The sequence below is a fragment of the Amblyomma americanum genome, chromosome 6, assembly GCF_052857255.1.
Source record: "Amblyomma americanum isolate KBUSLIRL-KWMA chromosome 6, ASM5285725v1, whole genome shotgun sequence".
Lineage (NCBI taxonomy): Eukaryota > Metazoa > Arthropoda > Arachnida > Ixodida > Ixodidae > Amblyomma > Amblyomma americanum.
The window spans coordinates 113,051,795-113,078,344 of NC_135502.1; the positions used below are offsets into that span (position 1 = coordinate 113,051,795).

Below are 26,550 nucleotides of genomic sequence, written 5' to 3' on the forward strand. Positions count from 1 at the left end.
TAGGAAATAACTCTTGTTTCAATGTTAACCAGTGCACTATGTATTTCCTCGTTTATGTTTATTTTATGCGCTGAATGTCTTGTGCTCTCGACTGGGAGCAAGAAGGGCGCAGACTCTTTGTCAAGCATCCATTTGCGTTTTGGTCTGCGCCCTAGGAAACTGTACCACACGTCGCCTGAATAAACTCTTTGACTTTGACTTTGACAACTTCATGCATGTCAGCAAAACCGCATTTACCAGACTTCACATTTAGCAGCCCGCAGAAAATGACGACAGTGACTTCGCGACACCTGGAATCCTGGCGAGCGCAATATTGTGCCTCTGTGCACGCGGGCAAGACGGTGCCGTCTAGTAATGGAAGCCCGAAACTCAGGAGACAACGCTTATGGTGACAGAAGTAGGATGGTCGCCTGATGTTATGGCGTCACAGAATTTTCGGATACACACAATGGCAAGACCTGCGATAAGAATTCACGAAATCTACCTCACAAAACGTATACGCAAACTTTCGCGTTTTTGAAACCGGTGACATCCTGTTCCACTATACCTAAGTGTTGTTACTGCCGTCAAGGATTCTAGGACTGTTGACTCGTTTCTACCTTTCGCTTTTGTGTCTTTGTATGGCTTTCCTACTACATCAAAAAGCTTTCTTTAATGCACGGATTTTTGAGCTCAGTTGTGTTTCCGTCTTTATTATTGTTTAGTTTGTTTAATTACTGATAGAAAATTTAGTGTCTCGTGGTTAACAGTTCGTGCTCTCTTGGATATTCTCTTTTCTCAGGCAGTTTATGCTGTACGCAGGTGGCAGCAGCTGGCACGTGCCATTGATTGCGAAGACAAAGACGACAGCGCTGAGGTGGATATTGGGCATCTTTATTCATCTAAATGCTGTTTGCTATCTTACTTTACGTAACCTACTGTCGTTTTTCATCGATAAATTTGTCAAAATTAACGCCTGGCGCTAACCTTTTATCGTAATCACCTATGAATATTTTTGGTTATGCCACAACACTTTGGCCAACCAATGTGTGTATGTGCCATGTTTTAAGAAGAAGAAGAAGAGTAGAAGATGACGTGTTCTTTGATGCCCGAAGTACGACTGCATTCAGGTGAACAGCCACCCGATTCTTGGCCGATCCCGCAGTGTGGGTATGTGCCATCTTCTGATAGGCTAACAACAACAACAACAACAAGTACGACGTCCCTGAGCCGGAAGCTCGACGAGATGCTCATATGTGCAGTAATCACCATCTTGTCGGCATCTTACGCGGTCTGGGTGAGTGGCCATGCAGTTTATTTTATTCTGTGTAAAAGACGGTGTTTGAGGGACTTCGTTCCACAAAAAAAAAAAGGAGAATCGCCATCGCAGATTCTTAGGCTGCGTATGTATTGAAACTATGTATTGGAGCAGTAAAGGATGATGTTCTTACCAAATGCTTTCGAATTGAAAAAAAGGTTATGAAATTGCGCACTGGTCGCAGTTTTTGTGAAGGAACTACAGTGCCTGCACCACTGAGAAATAAAATCAAAGTAAACAAAAATGGGGCAGGGAAATCTGTGCGCCTGACGTGGACGTATAAAGGTCGGGCGGTGCAGAACTGCCTGTAACCCGCAGGGCGCCGCCGCCTCGCGCCATGAGGAGGATCGGTGCGAGAACACGATCAGCCCGTACCTGATCAACGCGAGCCACTCGCGCATCGAGCTGCTGTGGAAGAAGGCGCGCATGGCCTCCGCCTACTGCCTCTGCCGCGGCAGCGTGGCCCGCGCCGGATTCACGGCCGACTTCGAGGGCTGCGACGGCGGCTCCCGCTGGCTGTGCCGCCACAGCGACCCGGACGAGCCGGCCGCCATCAGCGCCGCGCCCATGGAGCCGGCCACCGAGCACGTGTTCTGCGCGCGACGCCGATGTGCCGGGGGCGGATACAGCCCGCACGCCGAGTGCGCCAGGGTGCGCTCCGCACAGCGGGAAGGTATGCGCTCGCTGCTCAGAGTGCTTTCTCGACGGACTGTGGTCACAGCTCTGGCTGCCGTACCAAGGACCGCTTCGATTCATATTTAAGCAGCGGGACTCGTCCTCGGCCGCCTTCAAACGTCCCACCCCCGCCCCTCTTGTCAGGCTGGAAGTTCACCGTGGACCTGATGGAGCCGAGGCGGGCGCTGTTGCTGTGGACGGGCGGCGCCGGCTCGCACGACGTCACCTGGTGTCGCTGGGTGGGCGCCCTGAGCGTCTGCCAGAACAAGAGCTCGGGCACCGACGGCGTCGTCATCACCGACCTGGGCGCCTGGCGCACCTACGACGTGGCCGTCGGGGGCCCCACGCGGGACTCGGAGCCCCTCTTCGCGGCACACTTCAGGACCAGGCCAGACAGTGAGCCATATATATCCATGCAAGCGCAAGACGATGCAGGCGTTCACAAACTGCTTTTGCACATTCACTGATCCACCAGAGGAGTTGTAACGCTTATTAGTTGGGAACTAAGGTTAGCTTCATGAGAAACGATAACTCACGTCTTTGGATCACATTCCCTTTTCGTAATGACACAGCAACCATAGCTAAACTATACCTAAATGACCTTAGAAGTTTGAACTTAAGCTTTATACTAGGGATGCTTTATTTCTTCGCGTCATGTTCTGGCTCTCTGAGCGCAGATTCTATATCTCACAAAACGGTGCTACACTACAGTGTTCCACGTTGCTTCTCACAAACAAGCTCTAAAACATGCGCATATGCCACGATATCTTTAAAATATCTGGGGATAATTTTAGATAATTCAAAAGAAGTCTGCGTAGCCTGCTAATTTGTACGGCAATCGTCGGCTTGTAATGGCGCACCGTGTCAGAGAAGCTTCTTTTTTCAGCCAACGCAGATGTTCTCCGAAGGAACCAAGTAGCGTATGTTATGCTTAAAGGCTCCTCGATATAGGTGCTTTCCAATTACGCAAACATGCGGGTTTTATGAAGCTGCGAGTAGTCTTTCTCGAAATGGGCGCTCAACCATACATCAACACTCAAGAAGGGGGGGTGGAGAGCTCTGCACGGCAGGTATGGAAGCGAGGACTCCCTATCCCTCCTGCCCCCTCCACATCGATGCCAGCCTGCTTATAAGTGCAACTCCACTGGAGTCTCCCCTCCTGTTGCTGCTCACCTGTAGCTGCCTCTCTTTCACTTCTTTCCTCTCTTCCTTCTTTCTAGAATACCCATGTACCGATCTGCTAATGCGGCACCACTTCACGTTTGTTCCGTGTATTTGTTTCTGTGTTGTCCATCCCCGAGAAATCGGTGCACTGTGACAACTGACGGACGCATGCTTGCACTGATTTCTTGCAGAACGATGTCCTGACTGGAACCAGCCAGAACCAGCCACTTGCTGCCACACTATTGCCACCATCGCCGACAGACACCGCCCCAGCTTCGCGTTTATTAACGTTGTCTGAATCGTTCAACATTGTCCGCGCTACACTGTAGGTGTTAGAACATATAGTACGTTCTCTATGTTATCTATAGCGCATGTCTAAGATGTCATCGCATTCGTAGCTGCTTAACGTGTGCTTTAAATATATGATGAATATTATTTTTGTTGCTGTGAGCGCTCTATCCTCGATCTGTATTGCTTCCCTGTTATTCTTGAATTCAGAATAAATAGCGTTTAAACGACGACTTCAGCGTCACGTCTATGCATTCAGTGCGCATAGCAGGAAATGCTATAAGTATCCCGGCGGCTGTGTGTCATGTCACTGACCCCGCACTGCCGCGCAGCGCCCAGCGCCGCAGTGCTGCTGCACGCGGTGCGGGTGGGCGCGGGCGAGGCGCGCCTCTCCTGGTTGGCGTCCGAGTCGCCCCGGGGTCCCCTTCACGCCTACGACGTGTCCTGGTGCTCGGGCCAGGCGTGCGAATCCCTGGAGACGCCGCGAGAGACGCGGCACGCGGTGCTACGTCCCGTGCTGCCTTTCAAAAACTACACGTTCCGCGTGCGCGCCAAGAACGTGCTCGAGGACGTGCCCCTGGAGGGAGCGCACGCGGAGGTCGCCATCGCCGAGTTTAACCATGTCGCCTGTCATTGATTGACCGAGCCACTCACTGGAAGCATCGGATTTCTTACCCCGCTTAGATTGCTCCAAGACGAACCAGGATGGCCATCGGATCTTTCAGGCACGGGATTACGGATCTTCGCATTCGTGGCTGCAATGACATCTAACATCGTTTTAAGCGGCTAATTCATGCAGAAGGACAACATATCTTAATGGAAAGACATTGCTGAATGCGTACAAGTGCCTAGTCAGATTTTTTATTCAGTAATGGTGGTAAAAAAGTACGCGACAGGCCTTATCGCAATTTTCGAACGCTGAATGCACGTAACGTGGCTTGGCGATACTAACTCGTACAGCTTGCAGCCAACCCCCGCCAACTTTAAAGACTAAGGTTCGAACGCAAGCCGCTGCGATGGCTCAATTGTTATGGTGCTCGGTTGCTGAGCGAAAGGCACGGGCTCGTTCCCGGCCGCTGCGATCGCATTTCGGTGGAGGCGAAATGCTGGATGCCCAGACACTGTGCGATGTCAGTGCACGTTAAAGAACCCATGCTGGTCTAAACCATGCTGAGCCCTTCACTACGGTTTTACTCATAGCCTGAGTCGCTTTGGGACGTTATACCCTATAAACCAAACCAGACCATTCCAACACGTGGTCAGCCTGCATGTGCATCGACTTAATGACTGTGTGTAGCGAATTCCCACTAAGATGCAGGTCTTTCAGAGTCGATGAGATCTCCGGGTAAACTAAGAACTCGCTCTTACGATTATTAAAGTACGCGACACGTCTTATGACTCCGTGCCCAAGCCTACGACTCGCGCTCAGGGCTCGTCTTTCGACTGGAGGCATCGGCGTGTACGGCGGTGTCGCTGTCGTGGTCGGGCGCCGGCGTGTCGACGGTCAAGCACTGCCTCGAGGCCGGCAACTGCGAGAAGTCATTCGTGCAGGGCGGCGGCCGCATGGACATCGCCAACAGCCAGCCCTGGACGCTGGCCAGCGTAGAAGTGACCGACCCGTCGGACGCGCTCCTCTTCTACACCGTCTACCGGTCGCCGCCAGGACGTGAGCCCGCATACACCGCTGCGCGTTGGCTTTGACTGTTGCACAGACTGTGGCAGCACTTTCGAAATCTCAGAATTCAGACCATTTGTAATCTGCGAAGCCTCCCTTGCTAAAGTAGCATCGCGAGACTTGAAAGTCTTATTACCGAGATACTTGAGATACTCGATCCGTATGGGGCTCGGAAACCTGAGTTTGACTGATACTTTCGAGGACTTTTTGGAACACTCGCTGTAGAGTCGGCGGGCTTCGCGGACGAAAGAATAGCAGCTGCAGCGTGCGTCGATCAGATGCGAGAAAAGGCTTATTTGACGAGGTGCGAGAACAATTAGGCAAAAGGACACTGTTGCAGGTACTCTACTGACGGACACAACATACATGGTTGATTGACTAGAATATGAAATGGTATAGATTTGGGCGAACTAGAAAATAGGAGCTTAAACTCATGTTGCTACACGATGAACAAGTCATCGCGGGAATTTTGAGAGTCATCTATATTTAACAGCTTTGTTAGCGCGGCTGTGGTGCTTGTCATCTTTAGAGGAGCTTGAATTGTTTCAAAAACTATTCTCAGAGAAGTTTTCTTGATATCTCAACCTGGTCTTTGCCGGAAGCAGCAGGCATTAAATGTCATTGTACAATATGTGTTACACTGAATTTATTTTTAATTTTCTACTCTCCTTCGTGTTTGCCTGTTTTGCCGGCGTGTGCAAGACGTGGTGAGCTACTGTACGTCCCTTTCTTAAATACTGTTTGTTAATGCTCTAAGATTTATTATTTGTGTTTGCTGCGCGGCAGTGAATCTTGCATTAAAAACCGAATTTTTTCCCCACACAACGATGTGTTAATTTTGTTGAATTTTTCATAAAGTCAAAAACAACCACCAGGCTCAGGATCAGAAACCTGTTTATCACAAACCTGTTTTAACATTGAAAAATGTTGAGGTGTGGGACTTTCCTACACTCTACGTCATAGTAAAAAATTATGTGGTAAGAAGATTCTGGTGTGGGCTATTTGGTGCATACTTTCTACGTATCAGCGCTCGTCCTGTGTTTCGTGTTTCTTCTCGTCCTCGTTCCGTTGCGCTGTGTCAATCTGTGTCGTAGAATGTCGCGGAAAGGCTGTCCAGAATTTGATGAAAATACTGTGTAAAAAATTGGTGATTTATGAATTTTCTTTTGGCCAACCGCATTCCGGAATGCCCGTGTCGAAACTAGCCGGGAATGCCCCCTGCTCTTCTGTACGAAATGATGTTACGGAATTTTCAACTTATCGCGTGCATTGAGTGCTTATTAGTGTATAATGTTTCAATAACTGCTTTTTTGTATACGGGAGCTTATTTCTGCCCATTCTCCGTAACCAGGTTTTAAAAATAGCTATTCGAGCGGACATTAGAGAATAGTTACGTTGCGTGCTGAGAGTGTCCTCCATATTAAATCCTTCACGACATTGATACGAATCGCGCTTCCATGTTTCAAGAGCCGTACTTAGTCCTACGTTCAATCAACTTGCTGAGCGACAGTTCACAAGGGAGACAGCTTACACAGTGTGCCCCTCGTTTCAATCGGCCTGCGTGCGCCGATCACTAAGGCCCCAGCGCCCCTCGGGATGTTCGCGTGTCCCCGGTGAACTCGTCGGCGCTGGGGCTTCGCTGGTCGGCGCCCGAGCGTTTCCGGGGACCCGTGGACGGCTACCTGGTCTGCTGGCGCACCTTCTACGCCGAGGGCGAGGCGCTGTGGCTCGGGTTCCGCGACCTGCGCTCGCTGCTCATCGGCGACGTCGAGGAGCTCAACACCTATACAGTGCAAGTATACATATGCGGCTGAACACCAGGAAGGGGCAGCAACCACGGCCTGCGCGTTACGACGAAATGCTGGAACCGTTGTGTCTTCTATACTTGCGGCTGTTGATTTATCAGGTTTTCAGCTGTAATAGGACTTTTTCCAAGTGAGAGTAGTCGGACTCTTCTTGAAGTTGACTTCTTGCTTGGCGATGTAATGTCCTTCAAGAACTGCAGGCAATAAGAGAGAACCAAAATGCCATGAATACATCTCTGGATGGTCTTCTGGGTAGAGTTTCAGCTCTCGAAAATGATATGGAAGTCATAAAACGTAATGAGGCTGCTTGCGTATCTGCTCAACCACAAGCCGTTGATGATCTAGCGCGGAATTTGGCCGAGCTTAAGACATCGCTTGATGATGCGAACAACAGATCAAGAAGAAATAACCTGGTTCTTCTGGGTTTGGCTGACTCGGCTACAGAGGCATGGAGTGAATCTGAAGAGAAGGCTCGTGCCTTCTGTCTAAACCAGTTGGGTGAGCCCGTTCGTTCAGAAAGTATTGAACGTGCGCATCGTATTGGCCAGTTCCAAGACGGTAAAAACCGCCCGATAGTCATTCGGTTCTGCAACTTTAAAGACAAGGAACGCATTTTGTCTTGCGGAAATAAATTGAAAGACACAGACTTCGCGATCCGCGAAGATTTCACCCGGGCGGTGCGGGTGGCTCGAGCTAAGCTTGTAAGCTATGCTCGTGCCAAGAAAGTTACTTTCAAACTTCGTTATGACAAACTGCTTATCAACAAAAAGTGGTTCGTTTATAACCCACTTCAAGACCAGGTTATCGAGCATAAACCTTAACAAAAGGCCAGGCAGCTGCGCAATGGGTTCCAGCGCCTCATTCACTGCGGTCTTGCCAGGATTCAGTCCATATCTGATCTTACTATACTTGTGGTGAACTGCCGTAGCATAAAGAATAAAACTGATGATTTTGCCACGCTTATTTCCTCAGTCCAACCGCATGTAGTCATGGGTACTGAATCCTGGCTGGACGATTCGATTCACAGTTCCGAAGTCTTTCCAGCAGATTTTGAAGCTTACCGTTGCGATCGACACTCACGTGGAGGTGGCGTTTTCCTGCTCATTCACTCGAGTCTTCGCTGTTCTGCTCTGCCGGAACTTAATGGCTGCGAAGAATCTGTTTGGCGGAATCTACATTTAGAGAACGGGCAGCTGCTTACGCTTGGCTGTTTCTATCGTTCTCCTATGCGGGCTAATACAGATGTATTTGTATCCCTTTCTGAATTCATAAGTAAGATGCACAACGATTACATCATTGGAGGTGATTTCAATATGCCTGAAGTTACATGGGCTGACAATAAACCGGTCCTTACCAACCTGTCAAAGCTGTATGTTGATTTCCGCGACCTCATTATTGCAAACGACCTGTATCAGTTTGTTAAGGAGCCAACCAGGTCATGCCATGGTTCCTCGTCTGTTCTAGATTTGCTTTTTTCTAACCGAGATTCACTTGTGCGCGATAGTTATATTATCCCAGGTATCAGTGACCACGACTGTGTCGTTGCACACGTGCCAATGACCCAGCCTTCAGTGCCACACAGGCACCCCAGGAAAATTTTCTTCTATGATAGAGGCGATTACTCATCACTATCTAGCGAGCTTGCCAACTATTTACAAGACTTCATATCCATGAGCCAGCGTTTCGATGCTACTGCGCTGTGGGACATATTTAAGCAGAAGCTTGATGTGCTCATTGACAAATATGTTCCTTTCAAAAACATATCAGCTAAGCGGCGCAAGGACAAGCCGTGGGTAACTCAGGAAACTAAACTATTGATTAAGAAAAAGCGTCGTCTCCTAAACACGTACAAAAAATACCGGGACGCAAAAGTTCTTGAAAAGGTACGTGCTCTTGGAACAGACATAAAAGTTAAAAATAAAGCCGCGAAAAAAAGATACATGAAGGAGTTAGGTGCTAAAATTCAGAGTAATCCAAAAGGACTGTGGAAATTTCTTAAAGTTAATGGCCGTGAATCAGTCGGTATTCCGGCACTGAATAACGGCGCTGAATCTATAACTGATGATTTTGATAAGGCATGCTGTTTCAATGATTATTTTAAGTCTGTTTTCGCAGCGAGCTCGCATCATGAAATGCCAGTCATGGATGCCCATGTGCAAGAGACAATGCCTGAGCTAACAATTACATACAACGGTGTGTTAAACCTGCTGAATAACATAAAGGTGTCTTCGGCAAGCGGGCCCGAAGATGTTCCCGGTAATGTCTTGAAGGTCTGTGCTGAAATCATTGCTCATTACTTAGTTATTCTATACTCGAAATCGTTAGATACAGGAATAATACCCCAGCAATGGAAAAACGCTAACGTGGTGCCCATTCATAAGGGTGGTCCTAAAAACATAGTTGCTAATTACAGGCCGATTTCGCTTACAAGTATTAGTTGCAAAACGCTTGAACACATAATATATAGCGCGTTGATGAAGCATTTGGAACAAAATGAATTTTTCACTCAAGCTCAGCATGGTTTCAGATCAGGTTACTCGTGTACGACGCAGCTCTTTGAATTTAGCCATGATATTTTTTCATCATTTGACAAGGGTCTACAAACGGATTGCATTTTTTTAGATTTCAAGAAAGCGTTTGATTTGGTACCTCATGATTTGCTACTGTATAAATTATCTTTGATCAAGATTCCAACTTCCCTTCTAAACTGGCTTCAATGTTACCTGCAGGGACGCAAACAACGTGTATTGATTAATGGGTCCCAGTCTGATTATGTTCCTGTATCTTCGGGGGTACCGCAGGGGTCTGTTTTAGGACCTCTGCTGTTTCTAGTTTATATTAATGACATTTCTAAATATATGACCTGTAAAATACGTTTATATGCTGACGATTGTGTTATCTACCATGTTATTAACAGTTCTTCAGATTCTTGTCATTTGCAGTGCAACTTGGACCGCATACAGCAATGGTGTTTGAAGTGGCAGATGTTTCTGAACCCAATAAAATGTCAGTTTATTTCTTTCACGCGCAAGCATCACCCTTTCTTGGCTGAATACAAACTAGATTCTACCCGACTTTCTAGAGTTACTCACTATAAATACCTCGGCGTTTACTTTTCGTCTAATCTCATCTGGAATGAGCACGTCGAGCACGTTTCTGCTAAAGCTTATGGCATGCTAAATTTTTTAAGAAGAAATTTTAAAATGGCACCACTAAAAGTTAAAGAGCTTCTATATTTCACCTATATTCGGCCAATATTGGAGTATGCTTGTGTTGTTTGGCACCCCCTACTTTAAATTTAACAGACATGCTTGAGCGTATTCAGAACTTTGCCGCTCGGTTTGTCTCAAGTAATTATGATTTTAACAGCAGTGTTACTAACATTAAACTCACGCTGGGATGGGAGCTGTTACGGAAACGCCGTACCAACTCCCGGTTAGAAATGCTGTACAGAATCTTTCACCGAAAAATAAAAATAGATAAAGAAAATTATTTGCTTCCACCGCATTTCAGGTCAAACAGACTTGTCCATGGGTGGAAGATTAGAGAAATTAAATGCAAAACTAACACTTATCAAAACGCATTTTTCCCATCTAGCATTCATGACTGGAATCGCCTGCCCCATGAAATTGTTGAGTGCCGTTCCGAGTCTATGTTCCGCGCGTTACTGTCGGATGTATGAGTGCGCAGTTGGCTTTCTTTTGGCTTTTTTAATCACGCGGTCTTCGTTCTTGTTGGTCCAGCATCATTTGGTCAGTTGGCTTTTTTTTCGTCATGTCTTTTTGTTGTTTCATATTTCATTCATTTTGTACTTGCTGTGTCATGCCTTGTTGTATTGCTTTTTTTTTCTTTTTTCTTCCTCTTTTTTTCTGGCCTATTCTTCTGTTATGTATCCTCATCCCCCCTGCAATAATGCCTTCGGGCGCTGCAGGTATTTCCAATAAATAAATAAATAAATAAAACATCGAAGCGCTCTTTCAGTGCTGCTCAAGGCAGGATCAGCTTATTCGGGTTTGTGAATGACCAAATTCAGTGTCCATTTTTTAGGCTCATTTATAAGTACCCTCTACACGCACACACAAAAATTAGTTTTGGGGGTCATGTGTTTATGACTGTTATCACAGAAAGTATACGCTCAGTCGCAAACACGAGATATTCCATCCGATGCGTATAATCGAGGTGGAAAAACTGGATAAACTAGCCACTACCCTAGTTAAAATATCGGCGTGAGCCGGCAGCTGGGCAGGGCGACTGCTTCGCGCTGACGCTTCCTACGCTCTCGCTCGAGCGCCGCACTCGTAGCACGAACCTCGTCCGAGACGGCAATTCCAGAAGATGAAGGTTCTGCCCTCTACGCGTTCTCGCCGGTGACGCTCTCGCTGCTGTGAGGTCTTCATCGCCCGCCATGCTTTGGTCTTGCTACGCCGGCGACTGGCATCTCGCTCGGCGGCGAGCCCAACTGTGTCTTGACGACGGCGAGCCTAGCGAGCACGAGAGCGATGACCGTAGTTTTCATTTCAGTTTTCTATTGGCTTTAAACCAGAAAGAGCTCTGATGGTCCGGGCTCCTTCTCTCTTTCATTTATAGTTATTTATCTTTCTCTTTTAGATGACCGATAAAAGGGCGGCATCGGATTGTTATTTTGTTTCTCAGGCCGCGCGCGGAGCGAATTTTGGCAGTACTCACCGAGCACTTCGCTTCCGAGCTGCAGGCGCTAGGGTGGAGAGGGAAACACAGGACTGATTAGACGGGCTCACAGGGCTACATGGCCTACGCGGCTCCGATAGCGTGCTGCGGACGGCATTGCTGCCTGTATCTTTTCTTTCAATCTGTCTGTTGACAACACTATCCCTCCTTTTTTTCTCTTTCTTCTCCCCTTCTTTAACCCATCGTCACCCCTTAATTCGTTCTCATCTTTCTCTCCTGCCCACTTCGTTCGGTGACCTTGGACGGGCTTCGTCCACGCAGCTGGCCCGAGTGGGCTCCGTATGACGGATCATGCCGTAAAACGAGGCGTTGCTGGACGCGAATATATTTGGAGAGCTCTACGTAGTTATGTTGGTGAACAGCTTTCGTGCATAATAAACGGGTGAAATCTATACCACAGGAGTACATTTCTAAAAACTGCCTGTATCACCGTAAAGCACAGAATCACAGGTACGTCTAGGTGGGCTTGTCTGCGGCTTGGTATTCACATCCTTCTAGCACGTATTCTGTTACGGCGAGAACCGTTATATGAAGACCACCCTGGGCCTCGGCGAAGCAGTGGTACGCAGAATTTGGCAGGTGCTCGAAAGTTGCCCCGGTCCTCTGTGATCTCCTAGGGGTGCTGGGTACAAGTGCTGCTCACCCGTCCAATGCTGTTATTCAGAAGCCCCATCATGAAACCACTCACCAAACGGCACCAGCTTGGCCTTTTGGAACATTAATCGCGGCTTCGCCGAATGAGCCGGACCTTGAACTGTCATCTTGGACGAGGTTCATGGTAGGAAGGCCGTGCAGCATGAAGTGAGAGTGTGGGAAGCGTCAGCGCCAAACGGCAACCGCCTCAACGCCTAATTAATGACCAATGACGGCCCTCGGAGAATCTTTTAACTCAGCTGTAGCCTAGTTTATCCGATAATTTTTTTGCTACATGACCACTCGACGATCTGTGCTGTCGTGATAGTTTCAGCACTTTGAGGACAGTCACAAAACATCACCTCTGGCGTGTACAGGCTGCTGCTAGACCTATTCCGTCAGGTCTGTGTTGCGAAGGCTTGAAATAGCATGGAGTGTAAATTGAAATGCTTATAGCAAATTCACATATTCTTGCGTTCTTCACAATGCCGAAATCTGTTGCAATGTTCGCCCATTCAAACAGGTGGCCGCGTACAACCTCTGGTCCGGCAGCTTCCTGTCAGGGGGTGAGGCCGTCGCCTACGGGATCTTTTACTCCTCCAGTGCTTCATGTTGAGCTCTCCGTCCTCTTCTATCCTGTTTTGCGTGCAGCCGCCGGCATTTACAGCCTGCTTAAGTGCGCATGAAAATGAAGAGTTGAAAGAGGACGCGCATGGGTCTCGAAAATGAAAAGCAGGTAGAAATAACGTACTCGAAACGAACCGAAACGCGTGCCTTGTGCCTACAGTAATTGGATCGTCAAGTAAATGCACACAGAAAAAAAAAAACACGGCGAGATGCCGAGAAAATGTTTAGCCATAATCAGTTAGTGTAATTGGGTCTACGCTAACTTATACGCAATACTCGTCCGAGATAATCTCGGCGATTCTAAAATCTTCCCGCCGAGCTTGAGTTTAGCCCGCCCGATACCCTTCTCTGCATCCCGATCAGGTGAAACACCTGCATCCTTTGCAGTGCGTATAGTGGTGCCTGCCAAGTCAAGGTTTTGAAGACTACGCATGCTCTCTCAACTATTGTGGGCGTATCTATTCATATCACTATTGTAAGACTGGGAACAAAGCCTTTATTTTCGATACTTAAAATGAAATACACGAGGAATTACCTCTGTCGAAAGCGAAACTGTTTAACTCTCCAGGGAACAAATTCAGGGGGCACTTAAGACTGCTTACGTGCTGTGAAGGCGAAAGTATTAGTGTGTCAACGTGAGCGTTGGACCTCTACGCGGGTTGCGCACTGAGAAATGAAGCGAAGACACGCCTCCTAACGCTGATTTCACAAACGCTGACAACACAAAGGTCCGTACCCGCCGCGGTGGCTCAGTGGTTAAGGGGCTCGTGTAATGAACTGGAGCACCCGAATCTGAAGCCGACCGCGGCGGCCGCGTTTCGATGGAGGCCAAACGTATAAAGCCCCCTGTGCTGTGCGATTTCAGTGCACGTTAAAGATCACCAGGTGCTCGAAATTCTTCCGGAGCCCTCCACTACGGCACCTCTTCCTTCCTTCCTTCTTTCACTCTCTGCTTTATCTCTTCCCTTATGGCGTGGTTCGGGTGTCCCCCGAGATAAGTGAGACAGTTACTGCGTCATTTCCTTTCCTTAGAAAACGGTGGACACCTCAACCACGTTATAAAGGAAGAGGTAAAGAGTCTGGGAAAGCATACAATTGAAGGTGCATATGTAGTGAGTTCTAATTCATATCCCAATCTAGCCTCCAACTTGACTACCACATATAAGTTGTATGGAACGTGAAATCGTTTCACACCACCCGGACCGCTGTACGAAAAACGTTTGCTCACAATTTTAGTACGAATGTAGTCGGGAACAGTGGCGGTACATTGAGGTTAGCCAGTGGGGGTGTATATAGACGAACGAAATGTATATGACTGTGATATGGCGGCGATCGGCTTGTTGTGTGCGTCCTACGGCCGCTTGATGATGTCGCCCTCTTTTTTTGCAATCGCTGAGATTTTTTGTGCCATCTGTGAGCACACACACTAACATACTAGCAAATGCCGCCCGATTTTCTCGTGATGGGCCTGTAAGGTTTTCCGTCCTAATAACTGCAAACTATTTAGGAAGAAGAATTCTCTTAATTACGCCAGGTGGCCGCCGATTTCATTTTCTTCCTACGAAAATCTGCCATTAACACATTACTTAAACTCACAAGCTAGTAAAGCCGCTAGCTAGTCACTGATGCCTTGGCTTTCTTGAAAATGAAAATTGATATTTGGGGAAATGAATTGGCGCAGTATCTGTCTCACATATCGGCGGGCACCTGAACGGCGCCGTAAGAGAACGGATAAAGGAGGGACTAAGAACTGAAGAAAAAGGTGCTTTAGTGGAGGGCTCCCGAATATTTTCGACCACCTGGGAATCTTTAACGTGCACTGACAATGCACAGCACACGGGCGCCTTAGCGTTTTGCCGCCATCGACACGCGGCCGTCGCGGTCGGATTCGAATCCGGGTACTCCGGATGAGTAGCCGAGTGCCGTAACCACTGAGCCACCGCGGCGAGTAACTTCTTCGAAATGCATTTTTACAAAGCGCCATGCATAAACAGTACCAACTTCAGTGCACGTACCCAGAACTGCACCATCCACCTCGCTGTCACACGAAGCCATGAAACGTCTTCTTCCAATAAGTGTATGCTTCTTCGCAGTAGCACTTTACATGTAACAAACTGTTCACGACACGCAGCTGGCACGGGCGGCGTCATGCTGCTCACCAATCCATTATCGAAATACACTATTATAATGCGCAGAACCGTCCATTGATGGCCTGTAAGTGTTTCAGAGTGGTCAGAAGACAGGAATAACTCGTATGAGGTCGAAGGAAAGGAAAATGACGGAGTGCACTTAAGGCTATTTACGTGCTTTGTACGCGAAATCATAATTTTTTTTATTTATATTACTCGTCCTTACTTTGTAATGACACTCCTACCATTAGGATACACTACGTTCGCCTTTATTCGCCAAGAAGCGATGCGGTTCTGTGGCCTGTAAGTTGCGTTAGGCACATGGAACATAGACATACGGCCTATGTTCGCATTCTGAAGGTCCTTGGTTGATTTCCCCGCACATTCATAAGGTTTGTTTTTCTTTACTGATGACGTCACGAAGTCACACGCCTTTTGTGCAGTTTTCCTAGACAAACACCGGGCTCCGTTGCTGATTAGTCATGTAGGGCTTTCACCTTAAAGAGTAAGAAAAATTAGTCGGGCTGGAAAAGAGTCAGGCGAGCTCACGAATTGTTTTGGGAAAGGGTGGCCGCAGCCTGATAGGCCAATGAACTGCTGTGGCTGTAACATAGCTGACAATGATCACGATGATCATGTGGAAGAAGTGGCGTGCCAGCAGAGTGATTTATAGTGCAGCGCTGACACGGACACTTCGCTGCATGTACGCCGCGCGTCATGGCGAAGAATCCCCGCCAGAACACCGTGAAACGTTCACTGCATAGTGACAGTGTCCTGATCCTGCTCTATGTATGTGCACTGCAAATTTTTAATGCGATAGCAGTAACAGTGACACTTCGAGTTGTGTTAAAACATTTTTGCCGGGCTAGTTGGTTACGAAGCATCTTGAAGTTAACAGCGCAACCCGAGACACACGCACGCTGTGTTCGTTCTCATTCTTCGTCTTGTGTGTGTGTGTCTCATATTACGATTTTCACTTCATGAGGCACTGAGAAAATGCCAGAGCTATATGTGCGAATCCTTGTTGAGAGAAGGTTCCACACCCAAAAGCATCACCCACCAGTCTCTCCCCACCTCACTCACCACCACCTCGACCCACCACGCCACTTTCAGCTTGATTAAATGTACTCATTAGAGTAAAGACACCGAACCAATCATTGAGGGCAACTCGACTGCCATCGCAGCATTCTTGCATCAGGATTTTGTAGCGATAGCTACCCTACGCCACCTCTTCGAGCCTTCAGCGTGGCCACCGTGGCTACCGTGGCCACAGTGGCCACCCCTGACTTGATGCGGAGCAGCTCATGCTGCCGGCGGCGCGGCGCGCCGGTGAAACCGAGTTGCAACAGCTGTGCGCATCCGCCGTGTCAAGCGGTGGGGGGAGGGGGAAGAGGGGGAGAGAGTGAATCCAAGTCCAGGGACGAAGATGAAGAAGGAACGCCCAGCGAAACGGAGCGGCGAAAAACTGACTTTGCAATTTGACTGGGCCGGTTCCACTCGGCCAGCTGTAGCTATTCACGTCACTCTAGCTTTAACCAGAGCTAAACCACAACCATTTTATGATCATCCTGTTAAATTTCTTGTTTTATTTTGCGGCAGAAGCTCGTTACTGGGATTTCATTTGCAGCTCACAGAAGCGGAGGCGTTGAATGTGGCAGTTTAGGAGACAGAATGCGGACTTATTAGGGTGCAGCCACGCGTGCTGCGGAAGTCACACACCATTGGTGAGAAAGGGCACGGTACGTGAGAGAGGTGGTTGTTGGTTTGGTTTAGTTTCATAGGGTTTAACGTCCCAAAGTGAATCAATCTGTGAGGGATGCCATAGTAGAGGGCTTCGGAAATATCGACCACCTGGGGTTTGTTAATGTGCACTGGCAATGCACAGTACACGAACCTCTAGCATTTCGCCTCCATCGAAATGCGACCGCCGCTGCCGGGATCGAACCCGTGCCTTTCAGGTCAGCAGCCGAGCCACTGCGGCGGCTGAGATACGGCTGTTGGTGTGCTGGAGTTGTTTAAGTTAAGACTTAGAACAGCTCAGCAGGCTTGATGTGCAGGCGCTTTTCTTTGATGTCCGTTCAGGAAGGTTGCCCAAAAGGAGGGCTCCGGGTTATTTCACCCAACTGGTTTTTGAAGATCCCCAGGTGGTCGAAGTTATCCGCAGCCCTCCAGTACAGCGTCCTTCATAGAATGAGTTGCTTTGGGACGTTAAACGCCATAAACCAATCCAAAAGACCAAAGAGCACGCCAGGCTATAAGCAGGTCTTCTTTACAAAGTACGGCTGTCAGTTTTGGAACGTCCTGAACGTAGGCAGGAAACACGGCAGGCGAATACCATGTCTCGTGCGATTCTTTAATACTCACGAATAATAAATTTACACAAAGAACTGGTCCTTGTGAACAGAGCTGTGCGCAGAGGATACGCTTCAATGTTCTGCTGACTGTTTTGGTGTTTTTTCAGCTCACTTCATCTGCTATTCAATCGTAATTAAACACTTGTCGATGAAGGAATTAAACATCCTCGCGGGAGTGTTAAGCGGCCGCAGGACTAATATTTGGGTTTCCATATCGCGAACAAAAGCAGCATGTTTTTGAACACCACTTCTAGTCAGGTGGAGCCCTGTGCCGAGCGGTGCATTAATACATTTCGTCGCATTAATGGCGCGAACAGGTCATTCTTCGCAATGAGGTTGCATACGACCTAAATCCAAAAAAGTATGAAAGCTTGATTCCATCTTTCCATCTTCGTCACGTGCCGCGAATTAAGGGGAGCCATGTTTACCTGGAAAAACACACCTTCGTTGACGCTCTTCGTAGTGCTTCTGCTGCTTCCTTTATATAAACCCAGGACAATGGAGTCATCTTTCGCACCCATATGAATGTACCGTCTTCGCCAAAAGTAACCGAGCAGCCGCGACGGCGTCCGAAGAGGGCTTGCAGCAGAGCGACGGCGCTGCTGTCTTCGGCGCTGGCCGCTGCTCCCCGGCTGCGAATGCAAACTGGCTGGCGAAAGTCTGCGCCCTCGCTCAGTATGGCACCGCTCCGAAGTCCCGAAACTGCTCGCCGCACATATTACCTGCTTGCTTCTTATCACCCAAGGAAGGAGGGCGAGTGGGTAAGCAGGTAAGTGGCGCAGCGGTTAAGCGATGCGCCACTGCGCTGGCAGGTGGCTGTTTTTGTCACAGCCACCCGTAGGGATATTGCTACCCACGATGCTCTTCCCGAGCGACTGCTCGTGCAGGTGGCGAGACGCTCCTCCGAGCTTACTCCCATTTGCTGCAGATTGCACGGCGCTCTTTCGAACTTACCCGAATTGATTTGTGGACAGAAAGTGTGAAGAGACACGCATCAGGCGAGTAATGCTTATAACTAAAACACATTAAACGCGCTGGAAACGCATTGTAAACCGGAAGGGACACTCAAGCTCCACCTTAAGGGTATGACGCGTTAGCGCATGGGTTAATGCCCATATATCCGGAATTGGTCATTCTCAGATTTACATTCATAGATCGCTAGATGTCCTCATACCACTACTGGCACAGCGGTGCAGTGGTTAAGCAATGTGCCGCTGTCCCGGCAGGTGGCAGTTTCAAGCACAGCCACCGGTCGGGATTGTGAGACCAAGACACCACGTCAGGCGGTGTCTGCATACGGCGATTGTCTTAGCTCGTTGTCTTAGTCTCAGAAAAACATCCAGGTGCAAGGAAGACGATAATAAAATGATCCTATCGTGATAACATCGAATTCCTTTTTGAAGCGAAATCATCACTACGCTAGGTTTTCAAGAGGGTAGTGTAGTTCCATTTATCATTTTGAAAAGCTTTAGAGGTCAAACCGTGGAGCAAAGTCACGTTGGCCATGGTGGCGCATATATGCTAAACCAAGGTGGTGGGCCACCCCCCCCCCCCCCCCCCCCAGAAAAAAAAATCTCTCGAAGGTCAAGGTAAAAAAGGTTAAATAGCTGGGAGAACTTGCGATGCTGTACGGCGGTGACGTCATATAAAAATAGTTTGAGCTAACAAGCACATCAATCATGGAGATAGATACTCTGCTTGACAACGGGGCGGAGCCACCGTCTGTGACGTCAATAGAGAGCTATTTAATAGACCAAAGGCGAGCCAGTGGGGGTAGAAACCGGTTTTGCGATGGAGGAGGAAGAACATCCTGTCGTGATAGCGCGTCGGAAACCGAAGCTTGAACCTTTCAATGAGGCTAGGAAGAAACGCCCTACCGAAGAGACAGAAGAAGAATGTGCGTCCCGCGTCGAGAAATGACAGAAGAGTGCTGCTGGGGGGGGGGGGGGGGGGGGGCGAAGAAACAGCAGAAAGTACTTCAGGCGGTACGTCTAACCAGCGCCGCAGAGTCGGAGGTTTCTTTCGCTTCTCGCCACGTTTAACCAAGGCTAAACCACAGCTCATTTTTTTTTATTCCTCGGCACTGAGTCAAGCTGCATAAATACTCATGATAGCGGTAATAGAAAGCTCATTGAGCTAATGACGAAAATACTTGATTTAGAAGGAGTTCGGAACAGAATACTCAAAAATATTTCAACCAAAGGCCTGAAACGATTTATAGGGTGCGGACTTGCAGGGCTCAGCAAAGCTCACAGGAATGCCACTCCCATGCTCGTGTTGCACCTGTGGCGTGACCTCCGCACACATGCTTCTAGTTCAGACGAACGCCACTTTCACATAGGGTGCTGCCAGAATGTGAAATTCGCGCGGCAAGGTGAGTGCACACTAACTACCTTCCTCGCGTGCCTGGCAAAAAAACTTAGCCCCATATTAATGCAGGCTATATGTCAACAATATGCATATATTTTTCATGGCACAACCAGGCGTGTCAACATTTTTGGAAACCCAACGACAACAGGAGGAGTTTTCCTCCTACTGCTGGCCTATCATATATTTCTTAAACCTAAAACCCCCGTGAACAACTAGAAGAGATCGTGGAGCCATCTGCGCGCATTGTTGCGTGGCGGCTTCTGCGCAGGCGTGCACGTGAACGTGAGCAGCGGGCGACGTGGGCCGTGCTGCGGTGGACGCTGCGCCACGACGTGGCCGAGGATGAGCTGCTGCTCACGTGCTGCGAGCCAGAAAAGCAGGACGCGTGCCCGCACCAGGCGTGCCTCAACAGCAGCGCGCGTCGACACCTGCTGCGCCCCCTGGAGCGCTCCAGGGTGTAAGACGTGCGCTCCTTCCGCCTCCGCGGCATGGCGCTGCTGCTGAGAGAGCGCTTGACCACCGGTGAGCCTCATCAGTTCCGCACAAGCGTGTCGTCTGCTCAAAGACCGCTCATAAAATTCCTCTGCATTGTGCATCCGCAATGAGTCTTCTGCGTCCGCATCCGCAGGGCCGCGTTCAAGATACGCCTTAGCACAAATGATTTCGTTGCAAGGAACGCCAGATTACTTCTTCAGTTTCTCAGACAGCAATCATGAAAAATAGATTCACGTCTGCCAGTTAATTATTTCCCGTGCTCCTTCGTTTCCCAAAAGGGCATCGTAACCTGTACCATAGCGATCCACCTGATGGCGTTTTCTCCTTATCGGCCTAAAATGCTCTTTTTGGCGCTCGTGCTGTTATTCCCCACGTATGTCGCCCCTGAAATTTGTTGCCGTTAGCTGAAAGACCTCCTGGGAGGCAAAGCGCGAAGATAAGATGATCCCGTGACCGGGGCCAGGTACCATTCACTGCAGTCAGTCCCCTCCCCTCTACCCTTTTCTTGCGTTGGTCGTGTCACGAAATCCAACCACTCCGGGGCCTCCTTCCGTGCTGCACAGCTTGACCGTTCGGGCGACTGCAGCGCATACACTCACACGCGGGCGGCCACCACATGACCCACCTGATTCTGCAAAGACTTATAGCTCATTTACGCGACCCATTACCTTTCCTTACGATTATATTGCATAGGAAAGTTTCTAATACAAGAACACTGGTGCACTACCTCTGTTATTATCTTTAAATTCATGAACTGGGTGTCAAGGAGCAAGGCTGCCCAACGCTTTTGCTCTCACACAAGATGACAACGATGAATCCCGCTTACGTCACCCGGCCGGTAGACCCTTGATGGAGAATCGCGCTCACCACACTTAGCCGGACAGGAAGCATGTACCATTGTTATCGCGGTTGTGTTGGCGACTGGTGGGACTAACAGAAGGGCGTGAAGGCAGACAGCAAGTTGATGACAGTGGACAGGAAGTCGATGAACGAGCACAAAACGTCGGTGATGACTCCAAAGAAGCCCATGAATGACAGCTGCCTCAGCATGCACTGTGAGGAGACAGCGCTTCAGCGGAACGAATTTTGCTTTTTTTTACTGCTACAGCTGCTATTCTTATAATACGGTTACCTTAATAAAACATTCTAATTTCGCGGAACTGCTTCCACTTTCACGATTCGCGCACAACTCATCCGCTTGATGGAATTGGAAGATGGGCTCTCCGCTCACTGCATGTCATTGGTAGTTTTATTCGGAGTATATACTCGCTAACATTACGGGACATACGGCGGTGTCTGATGCCTATGTACAGTTATAAAAGTTATACGACATAAATTCTGTGTGAGAGAGGAAGAGAGAGCGTCCGTGTCTGCATGAGCAAGACGGGGCTCAGTGGTTATGATGCTCGGCTGCTGATCCGAAAGATGCGGGTTCGATTCCGGCGCGGTGGTCAAATTTCGATGGAGGCGAACATGCCTAAGACAAGACATGGAAAGTCCGGCTGTCTATATAAGACAGATTGGTTATATAGCGTAAAGGACGCTTGGCTAGACACATCTGAAACATGCTCAGTGCAGCCCCCTCTTCTATGCGGCCAGACATGCACTGTTTCACTGGGACTTGTGGGTTACGAGCCAGTCACTGTAACCTACTTCCTGTGGCTGTGGTCCCAAGGCACGTCCAAAACAAAAATTTTTAGCACACAATATGGTCAGTCAAGAGGTCTATGTACCGCTCGACAATAGTGTCCACAGTGATGTGGGAGCTGAGACATCGTGTCATATAGGATCTATCAAAAATTGACAAAAGGGTGCAAAAAGTCTGCATACAAGTGTTTGACGAAGGTCCCACTAGCAGCTTCACTTGCGGTTGTTACGCCCTCGCAGGCTACGACAAAATGTAAGGTGTCTGAAAGGTGTTGTGATACAGATCTCGGAGCGACACGTAGATGCAAGCACAAAAGTCTGCAAAAGCAGCCACGCCTTTGCCTATCATCTCTTACCCATTCACGGCCCTCGTGTCGACATCAAACGGAGTGATGGCGGCAGTTTCCCTTGCTCGTGGGGAAAAAAATAAGTTGCAGGTGCCGCAGACCAGGAGCAGCTTTACAGTACAGCTAGGCCGTACTCCTCATCTGTTGCCTTGTTCAGTTTCCTGCGCCGCAGATTACAGGTTTCACTTGCGTGAACAAATTGTAGGAGTACAGCTACGAGGCGACTCAGATTTGAACTTTTTCTGTCGATAGATGGCAGCACTTAAGTACCACAAGAAAGAGGTAACTTCTATTTCCCTTCCATGTGTGCAAATTCTACCACGACACGAAAGTATCGCTTCTTCTGTGCACAAAAAGTGCCGCCGAGAACTTTCTGTGTATAAGCAGCCATAGCTGCGAAACCGAGGTACAAAAAACCACCCCTCTCAAGCCACAAAGCAAAGAATAGGTAGGGGCCAGAGAATAGACCTTTTTCCAGTAGCGCACCATTCTAGGTGCTGCCAGGCAAAGTGCGTTTTCGGATTTGTGTCCCCTAAGTTCCATGCATCTTATCTGCGAAAATTCATTTACAATAGTAAGTTGACGTATACAGATGCAGTTAAGAACAGTGCTGGTTGCGCCTAGCCAGAGGCGATAAGTGTGAGTGATCTTTTGACAAACCTTGCGTATTCAGCCATCTATACGATGTTTTTTTTTTCTCGTATCACTTTCTATTTATGTAGCGCCCCTTCGGAGCGCTTTTCTAGCCTCGTTTACATGAACCCGACAGCGGCGGGTCGAGTCAGAGGACCGGGTCGAGGAAGGCCAGCCCACCTCGACGATTGCGCGTTTACATGAATTAGATTTTAGCTAGTCGAGACCGGTTCAACTGCAGCGAAGCCAAGCGTCTAGCAGACAACGAGAGAGGGCAGTGGCAGCCCCCAAGATCGCGGAACGGCACCGCTGTCCCCGAGGCGCGACGGTGCAAGCGAAAAACTGGTTCGGATTTATCATGTGCCCTCCCACTAACTCGCCTCTTCGACTCGATCCGGTCTACATGCTTTCTGCCATTGGGGTCGAGCGAGTCAACCCACCCCGCTTCAGCGGAGTTGACTAGGCTTGCGCCCTCGACTCCCGGACCCGACTCTGCAGTGCTTACTGTAATGGGACCGATCGGTAGGAGTTGAAGCAGCGCAGCGAAGAGGTAGACGATGTGCAGCTGGGATTTCGACTGACGCCTATTGTTCAACAATATTGAACAAATGAACGATGTGCGCAAAGTATTCGACGAACCACATATACGGGAGAAACACAAGGACTGGCGCAACTGTATCACCATGCACCAACTAGGCCCAACAGAAGTGTTATTGAAGTATTGAACAAGCTTGACGAAATTCGGCCGCCTTTTTACATTCTTGCATGGGTACGGGAATTCCTGCAAGATAGGCGTTTCTTCGGTTCTGACGGTTCCTTTACTACCGAGACTTTTTCACAGATTAGGGGTGTACCTCAGGGTTCGATGCTCTCTCCTTTACTTTTCAATATACTTATGCGAGACATACCAATTCAGGGTGACGTCAAAGTGTATGTATTTGCAGACGACATCGTCTTTTTTGCTTCTGCTAGAGACATTCACTCACTTTACCAACTTTTGCGGGCCTACCTCAATGCACTGGAAGTATGGCTGGGCAAGTTACATTTAATTCTCAACGTGAACAAATCTTCCGTTCTCATTTTTCCGCCAGCGTCCCCTCTTTATATTTGTCTACAGTATTGTGGCGCCCAAATCCCGCAAGTTGAGTCCTTAAAGTACCTATGTGCAATTTGCGACCCTCATCTAGACTGGCGACCTCATATCAGAAGTATAGTCTTCAAAGGTGAGCGAGCTCTCCGTCGCCATAGGCGAATCAGCAATAAGAAATGTGGTATGCGCAGAGACATTCTTTTATTTCTCTATAAGACTTACGTAAGACCAATTTTGGAGTTCGGTTACGTTCTGTTCTCCGGTTGTCCTAGATACAAAATTCAACCTCTGGTTCTTTTGGAGAGGTGCGCTCTACGGTTTTGCCTGGGTTTACCAAAATCAGTGGCGAATTGTGTCCTCTTTCTGGAAGCTCGCATACGGGACTTGAACTCTCGCTTCCAGCTTCTCACAGTGCGCACCTTCTTACGGGGACTTGAGGCAATGCCTGGAGTGACTCCTCCAATTCTTTTGACTAACCCATCTTTGTTTCTAAATAAACATTGGCCGCATTACAAACTGCCTCAAGTTGTGTTTACTAAGCACCTTTTGTCTAGAATTGCTGTCTCGCTTAGGTCTGTGCAATGCGTCAGAAGTTTTCAGGCTGCGCCAGCTGTTTGCTTCGACCATATGCTGCCGCTATATGCAAAGCACTTATCCGCCAACGTGCTAAACGGTCTCCTGGAGGAATATCTGTTTCAGTATCCGAACCATGCTGCAATTTTCACAGATGCCTATCAACAAGGCGAAAAGGCTGCAGTAGGTGTTTATTTCCATACACTAGATTGGAGTTAATCTCTCCGGGTCCCTGATTATACATCAATTTTCGCTGCTGCATTTCTCGCTATTGGTTTGGCCCTTCAAAAAGTTCCCAGCAATATTTCTCAAGTTATCATTCTCTCGGATTGCCTATCAGTCTTGGCTGCACTAGAAAGTTCGAAAACTAGTCTCCTGTACAGATCCCTAATGTACTTTGTGCCACGTCATGTCCTAGAGATGCGCTTTCAGTGGATCCCAGGCCACTGTGACATTATTTCAAATTTTATGGCCGATTTTTTTAGCGAAATCAGCCATCAATGGACCTGTTTCCCATGTCGTTCCGAACCCCACCCTTCTGGACACGTCCCGTTATGAACGTTTCCAAATTCGCCATTACCTGAGCCATGAGCCCATCCTTGGTACAGCGGATTTCGAACATTTGAAATTCCCATGGAACATAAGTTCCTGGGCATCAAGACAATGTGAGGTTTCCATGACGCTGTTGCGCTGTAGTATTCCTCGCCTTAATCTATATTAATGCCATTCTGGCTTCACGCCATTGAATCTATGTGCGTCATGCGGGGACGTGGAAACGATAGATCATTTCATCCTCTACTGCTGGAGGTTTGCACGGCAGAGAATGCATTTTTTGACAAATCCTCTCGCTCAATTAGGTCTGCCGTTTACTGTTCCCGTCTCCTCTTTTTCGGTGCAACCATCAAAGGGCATGCCATTAGGCAGATGTGTCAGCTTCTTCACAAGTATATCATTGAAACCGGGAGATTTTTGTGTTAACTTCTCGATGCTTTTAGTTTCCTCTAAAAATTATTTTCTTTCTGATTAATTATTTAAAATGTAGTTATTCTACTCGCAACGCTTTGTTTCCTTGATTTTCATTCCGATTTCCTCAAGCTCTCTCAAAATTCGCGATTTTGTTTGTCTCTCAGAGTTCTCTCAATTTATGAGCCGCTTGAGATGAACCTGGATGTGATTTTCCCTGTTTGAATCCGCAACAAACCCTGGCCAATCCCCCACCGTGGGTATGTGCCATCGTATTTGAGGCAACAACAACAACAACGACGCCTAGGCCTGTGTCTGTCGTGTCGCCGTTCGACCAACGCCAACCGACCTGCGTTTCCAATAAACACCTTTACACTTGGCGGAGGTGTCTCGGTTCCCGTCCCGGTCCTTATCTTGGAACTTCGAAGCGGAACGCTTCTCGTCCCCGCCACTATGCCGGAAGGTCCCAGCGAACCATCGCAGTCTATCCCCACCATCGTCCTTTGTTCCGAGGTACAGCGCCAGCGTGACCCTTCTCCATTTAGTGCATTGACGACCAGGACGTCGATGATTGGCTGGCCTCCTGCCAGTGCGTCAGCACTTACAATCGGTGGGAAGATTCTGTTCAACTAAGCAACGTACTATTATACCTCACGGATGTTGCCAACCTCTGGTTTCGCAACCATGAGGTCGATCTTCCCACCTGGCCCTCCTTTAAGGTGAGCTTGGCTGACGTTTTCGGCCGCCCCACCGTCCGGAAACTTCGCGCCGAGCAACGTCTTCCTTCCGCCGAGCAACGTCTTCAACGTCACCCAAGACGGCTTGTATGAATTCAATGTGATGCCTTTCGGGCTCTGCAATGCTCCAGCAACATTAGAGAGAATGATGGATAATGTTATCAGCGGCCTCAATGGGAAACTTGTTTATGTCACCTGGATGACATTGTAATTTTTTCTAAAGACTTTCCTTCTCATCTGCAGCGCCTTCAGCGCGCACTCACGTGCCTTACTGACGCCGGGATACAACTCAACTTGAAAAAATGTTACTTCGGTGCTACGCAGCTGACGATATTAGGCTA

General features: G+C 48.5%; 1 pseudogene across 1 annotated transcript; it reads left to right on the forward strand.

Moving 5' to 3' along the window:
- Window positions 1–1,208: 1,208 nt before the first annotated feature.
- LOC144095461 (uncharacterized) lies at window positions 1,209–20,329 on the forward strand (annotated as a pseudogene). Its single transcript, XR_013306733.1, has 8 exons — window positions 1,209–1,276; window positions 1,616–1,970; window positions 2,117–2,368; window positions 3,757–4,053; window positions 4,854–5,090; window positions 6,678–6,895; window positions 12,768–12,846; window positions 19,993–20,329. The product of XR_013306733.1 is annotated as an uncharacterized LOC144095461 (transcript).
- The last annotated feature ends 6,221 nt before the right edge of the window (window positions 20,330–26,550 follow it).